The sequence below is a fragment of the Petaurus breviceps genome, unplaced genomic scaffold (assembly GCF_028583685.1).
Source record: "Petaurus breviceps papuanus isolate PSGF00001 unplaced genomic scaffold, PetGlider_PUasm1.0 209, whole genome shotgun sequence".
NCBI classification, from domain to species: domain Eukaryota; kingdom Metazoa; phylum Chordata; class Mammalia; order Diprotodontia; family Petauridae; genus Petaurus; species Petaurus breviceps.
Window position 1 is genome coordinate 2,890,026 of NW_027185854.1, and position 10,872 is coordinate 2,900,897.

Below are 10,872 nucleotides of genomic sequence, written 5' to 3' on the forward strand. Positions count from 1 at the left end.
GCAGCACTGGGAGGAAACTATCTGGTCCAACCAATACCTAACTGAGAAGCCCCTCTAAAATAGTTTTTTAAATTATAAATTCAATTTATATAATAAATGAATGATACATTTTTATAAAAAATAATAAAATTTCCCCTGCATCAAAGCAAAATCTGCCTGTCTGTAAATTCCACCTATTGTTCCTTCCTCTGTCGCCCCGACCACTCCTGGTGTGAGATCTTTAAGTCCCAAAACCAAAGGTTAAATCCTAACATGTCAACCTCTCACAATTCAAAAGGCTCTTTGTTACTACATGTTATTTTAGGGACAACAGAATGCTGTGGCTGAAATATACATGCCTTATTGCAAGTGACAGCCCCCTTTCTAATGAATTCTTCAAATGACCACCACCAGACTTCTTTTCCTTGGCAGGGACTTGTGGCTGCCCAAAACCACACACAGAGGCAACACAGACATGCACAAACACAAACTCACTCTCTCTCTCTCTCTGTCTCTGTGTGTCTCTCTCTCTGTCTCTGTCTCTCTCTGTCTCTCTTCCCCTCCCTCTCCCTCTCTCTCTCCTACATGTGGTTTACTACCAAAAATGAAACACAGTAAGGGCTTTGGGGGAAGCTGTATAGCTGACCAGGAATTCTATACTCTAAACAGTTTCAAGTTTACACAATATTTATCTTCCATTATCATCTCTCCTAGACTCTTCATCCTTCCTCCAAAATTCTCTTTCTATTGAGGGTACCATCATTCTTCCAATCACCCAGGTTTTCAATCTCAATTTGAATTTTAATCTCACTCAAAGTGAGAACCTGAAAAGGCCTTAGCCTGAAAGTGATGAAAGTCTCCTATTGCATCCTGGGTCATCTCCAGTTGTCCTGATGAATATGAAGCCACTGGACCCAGATGGTTCTGGAGAAGAAAGTGAGGCTGGTGATGCTGCATAGACCCTCATTCAAATCAAAGTCAACTGCAAGTCATGTCCTCATTTTCCCGATGTCATGGTCATCTTCAAAAACGAAGGACGAACACAAGCTCGAGAGTTTTCCCTTGACTTTTTCCTCCCCCTCTCCCTCCCCACATATAGCCAGTCACCCAATTTCATCATTTCTACCTCCAAAATAATCTTTCTGGAACCTAAATCTGACCATGCCACTTCCTCTGATCAAGAATCCTTACTGCCTCCCTTTTAACCTCCAGGATAAAATACAAAGTCATCATCTTAGCATTTAAAGCCTTTACAATCTTGGCTTTAGCTCACCTTGTCAAGTTTACTTCCTATTACTTCTCCTTATGAATTTTATATTCTTGTCACACTGGTCCACTCAGTGTTTCACCAACTAGCTGTTTCATTTCCGATGGTCTATGCCTTTGTAGAGGCTATACTGTATGCCCAGAATATAACTCTTCATCATTTTCACCTCCTAATAATAAAGTTCCTGGCTCTTTCAAGGCTCAAGCTCATCTGCTTCTACAAGAAACTTTTCCCAATCCCTCCTAGCTATCAGTGTGTTTACATTTAAAGAGGAGGTATGGTTTGTGCACAGACAAATAAATAAATATTAGTTTTAGGAAAGGGCACACTATAGGTAGGAGGAATCAGAAAAATCTTCCCGTAGAAGCAAATCAGTTGAGTCTTGAAGGGAGCCAGGAACTTCATTAAGAGGTGAAAAACAGGAAGAGGCACTTACATTATAAAAAGGTGTACAGTTTGTACACAGACAAGTGCATAAAGGACTCTATCTTATTTTCGATTTGTATCTGCAGGGCTTTGCACAGGAATTTAACCTTATAATTCACAGGAAAAAATATTTGAGATCATTCACCAAGTTCTCCTTCCTTTCTCAGTTAAACTCCTTGAGAAAATTGTCTATACAAGACATTCCCACTTCTTTTCTCCTCACTTATTACAAATCCTCTCCAGGCTGGTTTTTGACCTCATTGTTCTCTAACCGTTCTCTCTAAAGTCACCAATAATGTCTTAATCGCCAAATCTAATGACCTCTTCTCAATCCTGATCCCTTGTGCCTTCTCTACCACCTTTGACAATATTGATTACTTATCTCTTCTCTAAGATTTGGTCAGTTTTCTCTTAGCTCTCCTCCAACCTATCCCACCACTCTCTTTCCCAGCCTCCTTTGCTGGGTCTTTGTTGAGGTCATGCTCTCTGACCATAAGTGATCCCTGAGATTCTGTCCTGGATTCTCTTCTCTCTATATACTATCTTCTTGCTTGGTGATCTCATCAGCTCCCACTGTGTTTAATGATCATTTCTACCCAGACAATTCCTAGATTTATATATCTAAGCCCTAATCTCTCCCTTGAGCTGCAGTCCCACATCACCAAGTACCTTCTAAACACCTAGAAATGGCTGTCTCATAGGTACCTCAAATTCAACAAAGCCAGGCCAAATTCATTACCTTTCCCCCAGAATACTTCCCTCTTCCAAATTTCTTATTATTGCGGAAGGCACCACCATCTTCCTGGCTACCTGGGATCACACACCTGGAGTCAACCTCCAGTACTCACTCACACTTGACCCACATATCCAATCTACTGTTATATCTTGGTTTGTTGGTTTTTTTTTTTTTAACCTTCAAAACATCTCTCATAAACATGTTCTTCTCTACACTCACATAGCTGCCACCCCGTAAGGGCTCTCATCACATCGTGACTGGGATACTGCAACAGCCTGCTAGCTGGCCTCCTGCCACCAGACTCTTCCCACTCCGATCCATCTTCCACTCAGCTGCCAAAATGATTCTCGTGCAGCACAGGTCTGAACATGTCAACCCTTAATCAATATGCTCCAGTGGCTTCTGATCACTTCCAGGGCCAAAAATGGAATGCTGTTTGATTTTTAAAATGATTCACAACTTAAGACCCTTCCTCCATTTCTAATCTTTTTATGCTTTATTCCTTTCCATATAATCCGAGATCCAGCTACCCTGGCTTACTTGTTTTTTCTTGCAGATAATATTCATGGTCTGACTCTCTGTCCTTTCCCTGGCCATCCCTCATGCCTAAAATTCTTTCCCTCATCTCCATCTCCTGGCTTCCTACAAGATTCAGATCAAATCCTAGCTCCTCTAGAAGGGCCTTCCTCTACCCTGCTCAGTGCTAAAGCCTTCCTTCTGAGATTACCTCCCATCTATTGGGTATGTATTTTATATGTGTACAGTAAATTATATGTTGCCTCCCCCATTACAATGTGAGTTCTTTGGGAGCAAAGACGTTTTTACTTTTATTTGTATCTCCAGTGCTTAAAAAAGAACCTAGAAGACAGCAAGTGTTTAATAAATGCTTACTAATGACTGACCATAAATGTTTATGTGTTTGGAATGTAACTTTCAAGGAAGCTATGTATATGCACACACACGTATACACAAGGAGAATACACGTGATAACAGCTGATAAATGGGTCTCAGATCCTGACAAAGAGAAAAATGCTTCGATACTTCATCCTTAATAATATCGTGGGCTAAGAGTCAACTTAACTTTCTGCTGAAATGTACATAATGAAGTTCTTTTATCCATTCTCCCCACAAGTTTTTGGTTTTTCTATAGGCAATGAATATCGGGCAATTAGATGGCATGGTGGACTTGGACTTGGAACCTGAGTTCAAATCTGGCCTTAGACCAGCTGTGTCACCCTGGGTAAGTCACTTAACTTCTCTATTTCTCAGTTTCAACACCCGTAAAATGGGGACCATAACAGCAATTATCTGCCAGAATTGTTGCGAGGATAAAATGAGATACTATTTGTAAAAAGTTCTGCAAACCTTAAAGTATTTATAAGTGTTAGCTATCACCATCAGTACCAACAACCGCCACCACCTCCTCTTCCCCATACGAAGGGGAAAAACAAGTGAGGGAGGAGGGAGAATAATTCTGATTTTCGTTTCAGAAAGTTTTTATTGCTTTCTCCCCATTGCTGCAAGTGATATGAATGGACCCCAGTGACCCACTGTAAAATCAGAGTCCTATGACTGGCAGGCCAATAAGCTAGAACAGTAGCAGATAAAGTTGACAAATACAGATGTACTCAGTGGAATAGGGAGGCAAGATATGTGTGCATAGAGAATGAAGACAGCCAAGGTTAAAATCCTTACACTGTACAAAGCTCCTTCATACCTCACAGTGAGAAACACCACAGATCCATTTCTGTCTGTCCTGTCCTTCATGCTTTTTGTGATTCGGTCAACCTCATACTGATGTTCCCTAAGACCAATCTTATCCCACCTACACCCTTTTTTTTTGGGGGGGGGGGGAAGGGAGGGTGTAGAGAGAGCAGGGAGAAAAGGGGCATAGTGAGAAACAGAATATAAACATGAATGAATACCCAAGGCCAGGTTTGTTGTCAGGACCTGAGTTAAGTCTTGGTTTTGAAACTTACTACCTGTGTGGACTTGGGCAAATCATGTAACTCAAGTTTCCTCCTCTGAATGGACAGACATCCTTCTCTAGTCCCTTCTAGATAGGAGATTATGACTCCATAAACACCCTCAGTTGCTTAACAACATTCAGAATAGATACAAACACAATCAACAATTATAAAATGGGAAAAAGCATACTATGAGGTGTGGCCTAACAGATAGGCTGCTGGAATCAGAAAGACCTGAGCCTGAATCTTGACCGACATTCTCTAGCTCCATGATGCTGGGCAAGTCACGCAACACCCTTTAATGCCAGGGGCCTCTCTCTGTTGATCACTTCCAATTTCTGCCATCTGTCTATGTCCTACTAGTTCTGGCACCCAGAGGCTGTGAACAGAGCTTTCACAAACAGAAGAGCCTCTCCTATCCAAGCAAAGCTTTCTTCATATTACTTGCTTATCAGGGGGCATTGCAACATGTCCTCACTGATCAAAAAGGGAGCCTTGGAGTTCAATTGTTTGAGCACGTCCTATCTGCTGAACATTCTGTTGCTCTGGCCTTGGAGGGCGGATCTGAGGACTGGGAAGAATTGTTACACCACTGTTGTCTCAGGGAATCTAAACCAGACTGGAACAGCAAGAAACTATAATCATGGGTCTCTTAGAAGTTTAAAAAAAAAAAGCTATTCCTCAGTCAGGGAAACAGTTGTTAGACTGTGAGGATACAATATTCCAAGAAGATGAGCTAACAGTCTAAATCTGCTCACTTGGTTTCATTAATTTTTTTAAGGCTTAATTTATGCCCACCTGCTTCTTTTACTTGCCTACAAAGGAGAACACATGAAATCTAACGTTGCTAGGGGACTCACTGTCTCCCTGGTGGTTCTTGACATAAAGTCTCTGGCTTCATGTTGCTTAGAAACAGTTTCTTCATTTGCCAAAGATTTATCGATGCAAGCAGCTGGACTAGGTGCTGGAAGAGTTGGGGTGGGGGTGGGGGTTATGGGGGCACAAAGCCCAGTTCCTCCCCTCCAGGTGCTTATAATCTAGCAGAAGTGAGGAGAGATAAGAAAGCCAATTCAATTCCACAACTCTGGAGATCAAAGGTTCCTGCCTGAAATGATAACCTAGTAAAAGGGGAAGAGGCCAGAACATGGGTCAGAGGGTCGGTGAGAGTGAGTGAGACACATCCAGGAGAGATAATAGTTGGCCTCAGTTAGGACAACAGTAATGGGAATGGAAAGAAGGAAAAGGCAGGGAGGGTCAGCAAGTCTGGAAGAAGCCAAGTTCAAATGGAGAAAACCCAACCACACAAAACTTGCCCTAAGTGTGGGATCCAATCAGGCTCAATTTCTTTTTTAAAAAGGTTTTACCTTAAAAAAATAAAAAGTTTTACCTTTAATTCTTCACACCACAGACACTGCCTGACAAACACCCTCCCCACTCTCAGAATCTTTCCTCCCAACAAAGAAAAAGACTAAGAACGAAAAAAAAGGCAATGTAATATTCTGTGTACCAGGAGCCCTTTACCTTTCTATCAAGATTTGGGAGGGGGCGGGGAGAGAGAGGAGGCAGAAGTATCCTCTTCAGGGCCAAGACTGGTCCCTGCATTTAATCTCCACTCAAATATGGCAAGATTTTGGGTACAATCTCCAACTCAGAAGTAGGCTACATAGGAAAGTTAATTTGTAAAAGTTAATTCAAGCTGGTTTTGAAAATGAGAATGGACTTGGCCATGAAAAATATAATAAATAGATGAGCCCTCAAAAAAAAAAAACCTGTCTTTGCTAAGAATGTAGCTGTAATATTGTCAGTTTGCAAGGAAAACAGTTGGAAACCAGTTATGTTACAATATCAATAATTAAAACTGAAAAAACCAAACAATTTAAATTTTTAAAAATTATTTTAAAAAACTTAAAATTATATCAAACACTGTTGCTTGAGGATATATGTAGATCCTATTTCCCCAGGCTTTCCCTCTTCTTCCCCTTTACTTTCCCTTCTGCCCCTTTCTCCATCACAATGTCTCTCTCTCTTTCTGTCTCTATGCCCCAGTCCAAGGAATTCAGTGATCTGCATCTGTCTGTCCTGAACAGCATCCTTTTTGGCTGACCTCAACCTCAACCTTTAACTTGGAACGAAGAACTGAACACACACTCCATTCCCAACCATCTTGTTCACTCCCTTGCCCTGTTTTCCAATACGGCCCAGAAGAAAGTGTGGGAGAGGCCTAGAAGGGTCAATCCTGTCCTCTCAGCCAGTCAGGGAAAGGGCTAAAAACTAAGGGAGAAAATTCCCACTCTAAGCTTAAAGAGTGCCAATTAAATCTCACCTATCCAGTACAGGGCAAAGACAAAGCCTAAACCTGATAACCAATGAGAAGTTCCTTAGTCTTGGGCTCCTCTGAGGCTGAAGCTGACAGGGTTCCTAGTTTGATGAGTTCTTTCTTCTCCCCTTTCTTCTTCTTTCCTATGTGAATTTCTTTCTGCCTCTAAGCTGTCTTCTTCTCTAGCAGAAACCTCTACTCTTCATTGGCCACCTGTGAGTATAATGAGAGTAACAACAAAAACTACAGCAGTAATGAAGGCTGACATTTACTCAGCCCATTAGGATTTACAAAATGCCCTGCTTACGGTACATCTCAGTCAGCCCTGAAAACAACCCTGATTGGCAGGTAGCTCAATCTAGAGGTAGGGTTATCCCTACTTCGTGCTGCCTGACAGGGGCAGAGAGCAAGACTCAGAAACATTAGTCCGGCACCTCATCTGACTGGCATGGGCATTAGTTATGAGATTTTCCTCGTGGTCTCCCTGAGACACAGAGGCAAGGCCCCTCCTCCCCTCGCCCCATCTCCAGCTACTGCCAATTTTCAAGATGAGAAAGGAAGTTCTGAAAACTTGAGCTGTCTGAAGTCACATAACCTACAGTGGTGGAAACCGAGACTAGCCCCTCAGGCCTACTGATTCCTAAGTTTATGGTTCATCCCACTAGACTTGGTTGCCTAGATCCAAATTCCATTTATAACAAGCAGATGTTCTTGTTATAAAGAATGTTGGTTATAGTGAGGTTTCAATAGAACTAAAAATTAAGAGGGAATGATTGTCCATCATTGTTAGCCCTTTTCAAGATCTTGGTTCTGAATTAACTGGTTTTTCCCTTTTTTTAAAAAAAAATTCTTTGTTTTAGTGTATGGCTCTCTGGGAGGAGGGGGAGAAGGGAGGGAAAGCTTGGGAAATGTAGGTGGTATAAACACAAAAGAGAGCAATAAACATGTCTTTTTTTTAAAACAGGAGATGCAGGGTGGTCCAACAAATTCCCATTTCCCCATTCAGTGCTCCATTTACTAAGGACATGTATAATTACTTGTTTTTTTGGCCTTAGCAAATCTCATAGCTTCCAAGTACAAATGCACAGGGCAGCCATCTCCATATCCATCTCCTAAGCACAATCATGGCATTCAAAACAAACTTTTGGGCTCAAGCCAAAATTCAACCTTTCCATATACACATCATCACCATCATACATTACTACTCACTAGATAATGTCTGACAACCTTAATCAATTCACACAGAGTGGAGAGACAGCTTGAACAAAGATGTAAGTTATTATACACAGTCCAAAACACTGCTAAGTGTTAAAAATGCCCATGGGAATTAGGAATGCTAAATTGAGTTACTTTTTAAAAACAGATTACAAAGGAGAAATACCAAGAACAGGGAGGATGACAAAGGGTCAGTCCGACAAAAGTATGATAATTTGTCTTTTTCTGGGAGTTCTTAAAAATCACTTCCCATTCAATTAAAAAGAAAATTTATTTTTCATAAAAGTGTTTTCAAGAAAACATGCTGGACTACTCAACCAAACTCAATTCTTTCCAGCCTCTTCCATTATCCTTTTGACCTATTTGTTAAAGAAAATCACCTTTTATAAAAAGTTACTTTTTTTAACCTGAAATTAATTCGGTTTTGCTTCAGATTTTGTCTGAATGAATTCAACCAGGAGATAACTTCTTAAGAGGAAGGATGCTTCAGATCGTCCCCTCTTGCTAAAATTTTTTTGGTTTCTATAGTAATAAACAAAATGCATGTGGTCTGGCTTAAACCTCAGAGTAAGTATTTCCTGATGAATGGCAATTCCCAAATGACACAATTTTTCAAATATTTCACCCGGCTGACGGGGGTGGGGAATACCCCCTAGAAAAGATGAATAAACAATGAGGTCACTGAAAATGGTGAGGCATTTAAAGTTTGCTGGGGCACAGCTGACACTGTATATATTTATATCTGTTTTAAAAGAATAATGGAAAACATTTGGTACTTATTGTACAGACCCAACAGAAATGAATTCAAAAGTCAAAACTGATATGGCACCCCGAAGTGAAGACTCATAGAATTTCAGCACCAGCTCAGATATCATGTCAGGGGTTCTTAATTTGAAATTTGCAAACCTGATTTTGAAAAAATATTTTGATAGCTGTATTTCAATAGAATTGGTTTCCTTTGTAATCCTACTTACTTTATTTTATGCATTTAGTAACATTATTCTGAGAATGGATCTAAAGGCTTCATGAGACTGCCAATGGGGTCAAGGTCACAAAAATGGTTCAGAATCCCCTCTCTAGTCCACCTCATTCATTTTACAGATGAGAAAAGGGAATGTCCAAGTTCACAAGTGCAAGTTAATGCCAGAGTTGGGTTTAGAGCCTAGGCTTTTGGGCTCCCTGTACAGCATCCCCCATTTCCCAACCCACCTCCCCAGTCCATACATCATGCTGTCTGAGGTTAATTGCTTTAACGTTGTCTTGATCTGACCCCACAATGTAACTTGATATTCTTTTATATTTGAAATATTTGTTTTAATCTCAAAAAAAGGCCCTGTCTTATTTTCATGCTAACTGTCTTATAGCATCTCCTTTGCTTCAAACCATTCCAAAAAGAAATGATTCTGGATTACAAACATATCATCAATGGTTTTTAATGCTGAGAACTTTTGAGTTAGAGGTGATCTCTGAGGCCACACAGTTCAACCCAAAACCACAAAGGAATCACTACTATATATGTAGCCAACAAGTAGTTATCTAGCTTCTGCCAGAAGATCTCCGATAAAGGATGTCCCTGTCTTTCCAGAAACAGCTCCTTCCCTCCTGTAGAGTTCCATTGCCAGAAAGTATTTCTGGACATCTAGTCTAATTCTGTCCTCTTAGGAACTTCCACCCATTGCTCCCTGGTTCTGACCTCCAGGTTGAAAGAGAAAAAAAGTCTAATCCCTCTTCCCCATCTCAGCCTTTCAAATGCTCAAAGACACTCACCACTGTCTCCCGCTCCTGTTACACACCCTCATTCTTTCAACACATCATGATACTGACTATTCAAGGATTCTTCTACTACCTGATGTCATGATATGAACTATGCAAATATAAGGCAATGTTTTTTATGGAGGGAGAAATGGGGGGATGGGATTTACATCCTACTTTGGAAAAATGTTCTAAGAAGAAATCACAAACAATACAATGACCTAAGATCTAGGATCCTTTAGAGCTGGAAGGCTCTTCAGAGACCATCTAGTTAAACTCCATCTCTGAGAAGCAGGGAGGTTATAACTTGTCCAAGGTCACAGTGGTGAAATTTGAATCCAGGTCCTCTAACTCCTGAACCAGAGCCTTTTTTATTCTGAAAATTCCCCATGTACTCAGTAGCATAACCAAAGTCAGGACCCTACATGACTTGGCTTTTTGTGAAGATATCAAACCTCTTCTGGCTTAGTTAATGGCTGTGGTTGCCTGAGAAGATTGAGTTCTCTCTCTTTAGTGTTTATTTGCATCTAGGTTTCAGTTACACTATACTAAAATAAAAAAATATTTTGATGATTCTGTGATCTTACTAGGACTTTACACATGCCTAGATTAAAAATAAAAATAACGTCACATAACAAGAAGAAATAGGTACAAAAAAACCTCTCAGGGCACTGGGCTTAATAACCTACCCATGGTACACCTGAATTTTTTTTTAATGTAGATAAGCTAGGTATCTTCACAAGAACCAAACTTCTCAGAAATGGTGACAGGATTTAGGTCATTAAAAGTACGCCTTGAACCTGAAAATATCATAGGCAGAAACTTTTTAAAGTTTGTTTAGTAACATTGAAACCAATTTTAAAGTCAATCTGATCTCTAAGCTGATCTCTCTCTCTCTCTCTCTCTCTCTCTCTCTCTCTCTCTCTCTCTCTCTCTCTCTCTCTCTCTCTATCTCTCTCTCTCTCTCTCTCTCTCTCTCTCTCTCTCTCTCTCTCTCTCTCTCTCTCTCTCTCTCTCTCTCTCCCATTTTGCAACTTTGTTTTTACACTAATTTCTTTCTGCAAATATTTGCAAAAGGCGACAGGTTGAATTGATAGTTTGATGTTCCCTGAATCTTGGCAATTGACAGTCCAGAACAAATCTGGAAATGCTAGTACATGTAAGTGCTCTCTCTCTCTCTCTCTCTCTCTCTCTCTCTCTCTCTCTCTCTCTC

At 40.6% G+C, this 10,872-nt stretch overlaps 1 protein-coding gene across 4 annotated transcripts in view; it reads right to left on the bottom strand.

The window, feature by feature from the left end:
• Positions 1–10,872, bottom strand: part of LOC138165489 (volume-regulated anion channel subunit LRRC8D) — a 140,252-nt gene that overhangs the window by 64,277 nt on the left and 65,103 nt on the right. Inside the window, exon 1 of one of the 4 annotated variants that reach the window (XM_069093879.1) lies at positions 2,412–2,581. The exons of the other annotated variants lie outside the window; for them this stretch is intronic. The gene's annotated coding sequence lies outside the window, so the exon portion shown is untranslated. Of the gene's footprint in view, positions 1–2,411; positions 2,582–10,872 lie in introns of those variants that run through there. 4 annotated transcript variants of the gene reach the window in all.